This window comes from Tupaia chinensis, unplaced genomic scaffold (assembly GCF_000334495.1).
Source record: "Tupaia chinensis unplaced genomic scaffold, TupChi_1.0 Scaffold143591_1, whole genome shotgun sequence".
Classification (NCBI taxonomy): Eukaryota; Metazoa; Chordata; class Mammalia; order Scandentia; family Tupaiidae; genus Tupaia; species Tupaia belangeri.
The window spans coordinates 479,244-482,300 of NW_006203437.1; the positions used below are offsets into that span (position 1 = coordinate 479,244).

Genomic DNA, 3,057 nt, shown 5'->3' on the forward strand with positions numbered 1-3,057 from the left:
AGCGTGCCATGGCCTCCAGCCCCACCCAGCCTAGGGGCTGCGGGATTTAGAGCTTGTCTCAGGTCTCACTGGGGGCGCCCCTGAACTGTTGCTTAAGATTAACTGGGCAAAATAGCACCCAACCATTCTCCTCATGCCAAGGAGACAGAAACCTGGCAGACCGTGCCCCCATGCCCTGGGGCGTTCCCACTCACACCTCTCTGGAAGGCTGTGCTCTCCCGAGGACGGAGGAGAGCCCATGAAGGCGCTGCCACCTCTCCCGCCCCGCCAGGCAGGCAGCGGCCACTCCCTTTGAGCCGCAGCTCCAAGGGTGAGCGAGATGTGTCTGGTGACACACGTTCACCCCCGCTCGTCCTCAAGAGAGCCAACCGAAACAGACGGATGCTCACCCGTCACCCAGGGGAGTCTGGAAGGCCCACGTGAGGTGCTGTCGACAGGAGGAGGCTGTGAGGCCCTCGGGGGTGGGCCGTCACACACACGGCAGGCGATAACCGGGATGCTGAGTCGCAGTGGGGACGGGCAGGCAGACAGGGAGGAAAAGGGCCTCCGACAGCCCAACACCTCGCCGGCCTGAGCTCACTGCGTCCCTGGCAGCACCCCTGCACGCACACCTCGCACCTGCGCCTGCCAGTGTGCGCGTAGCCATCATAGCAGGAGTGTCCTTCCAGGCCAGAGGGAGGGCGGGGGTGACAGACAGGACGGCCCCACAGCCGTGCACCAGAGCCCATGCAAGCACCCGGCTGTCCACCTCCTGTCACTCGCCCCTCCCCGCCCTGCAGTGGCCTCCATCGGACACCTTGTGTAATGCCTCCCATAGGTCCCTGTCTCTCTGGAGAGGGGCCTTCCCGGACGGGCCTGGAGGGATCCAGCATGGCCACTCTCCCTCCACCCAGGCATGGCCACAGACCGCATGCAGATCAGCGCCCTCTGGGGGGCCCGGCGAGAGCGGGCCCAACGCCAGCACGGCCACCGGGAGGCCATGTCCAGGCCTCACGCAGCCCGTCCGTCCCAGGCATAGTCTTTGGCTTCCCCTCTGCCCTACGAACCGCCGGTGCCGTCAGCAGTCTCTCCCATTAGCCAGGTGGCTTCTGCCGACTGCAGCCCAGAACCTGAAGACAGATGCAAGCTGGCCCCTGGACGATGGTCCCCTGTGACTTTCAGGACTTGACATGCAGTGGAAGGCCGTGGGTGCACGGGCCGCCCCGGGGTGTCAGCAGTGGCTGACTCCCAGGCCCAGACTTGGTCACTTCCGGGAGCCCACCCAGTGTTCCATGAGCACCTTCCAGGGGGCCACGGGGGAAATGGAATGGCTGATGGAGAAGCTGCCGGGACCAGCGTATGCCTCTGCTGCTTTGAAGGGGAGCGCTCAGGGTTGAGTTCTGCACTGAAAGGAGCAGCCACCGTAAGGCAAGTGTGCTTACTCCACCTCAGGGCAGGGCTGCACTGAAGCTGAAGGCCCTCGCTGTTCTGCGGCCACCTCCCCTGGGTGGCCCAGGGCCTGCTGGTCAAGGGAACAGGTTACCGTGTGCCCGACCACGTGGCTTCAGTCTGAACAGATGACTTCTGAGAAACGTGCCGGGCATGTGTGTGCGTGCACGCGCGTGTGCACCCATTAGGCTTACACAGCAGTGAACTCAACGGGACGTCAGCACGGTTGACACACGCATAAGCGAGAGCTGGAAGGCTGTGCCCGTGGGCCACGGCCTCGGTCTGAGGAGAGTGTGGACGGGATACCACTTCCAAACCAAAACTCCGATGATGAAGTGTCTATGAGACGAGCCACGAGGGCTCCTCAACACCTTCTGAACAGGTGACCCTGAGGACCCCTGGGAGCCAGGCTGATACTGCCCACAGCCGTACTGGGGGACCATGGCTGGACAGTCCCGGCTGCCAGGCTTAGTGACGTCCCAGCTCTCGCGAGATGGCACGCGCTAACGCCACACCGTGCCACTCTCCTTCGGGAAAGCAGGCCACGGGCCACCGAATGCTCTCTGTGACTGAGGGAGGCGCAATGTGCTTTTCCAGCTGCGAGAGCCAGGTGGTCACCCAGAAAATCTAACGTGAAAAGCTGAACTTGCCAGCCTATGGGAAATTTAAAAAAACAAACAAATCCCACGGTGGTTTGCCGGTGAGTTTGAGGAGGGTTCCCAGCCGTGGGACATGCTGCGTGATGGCTGTGGAGCCAGCTGGACACATCTGGGCAAAACCTGTCAGCTGGTAGGTCCGACGTCCCCAGACAGCCCCGGGGCCCGCAGCCTCTGCACCTGCTGGCCGAGCACTGGCACCCAGAAGGGCCAGGGAGCCCCGGGCTTGGGGCCACGCTGATGGCAGGGCAGAGAGCAAGCCCTAGGCCTGCGTGTGTGAGCACAGACGAGGCTGCCAAGGGGGGCCCAGCGCCCAGCCCTAGTGCTATGGGTGCCTCGGCGGGCACAGGGCAGCTGGCACAGTCAGGGTGGTACGGGGCTCAGTGCCACCGGGAAAGACAAGACACGACACGCCACGCCACGCCACACAAGGGCACAATTCTTATCCTCAGGCCACAGGACATTGTCACAGCTCCACTGCAGGACAGCCCCATGAGGGTGGTGTCTGGTCACGGGCAGGCAGGGACTACCTGGGTGCACATGTGGTGCGGCCTGGCCCTCTTGGCTCCAGCTGCCTCATCGCCCCTCACTGCCTCCTCTGGACACGGCTCCACCAAGCCGTCCTGCCCACTGCACTGATGGCCTCGGCCGAGCCAGGTCTGATGGAGTGTCCTGTGCAGAGGAGACGCTCCAGCCAGGGAAGACATCAGCGCCTCCTGTCCCACCACACGAGGCACAGCTGCCCAAGGGGACGCAGGCAGCATGCCAGGTCCTCTTCTTCCCACAGCCAAGACCCGCCCCATTGCACAACAGGACTTTTCTCACGCAGACCCCTTCGCGCCCGCCCAAGCGGCTCCCTGCAGGCAGGCCCCTCAGAGCGGGTCTCTGAGAGTGGGTCTCTGAGGGCTCGTCCCTGCCAGGCTGCAGAGCTGACCTCTGCGGCAGCCTGGCAGCCCCCCCCCGGGGGCGCTCG

The 3,057-nt window shown here is 64.2% G+C and overlaps 1 protein-coding gene across 4 annotated transcripts in view; it reads right to left on the reverse strand.

Moving 5' to 3' along the window:
- FNIP2 (folliculin interacting protein 2) overlaps positions 1 to 3,057 on the reverse strand; it is a 44,449-nt gene that overhangs the window by 8,481 nt on the left and 32,911 nt on the right. The window lies entirely within an intron of this gene.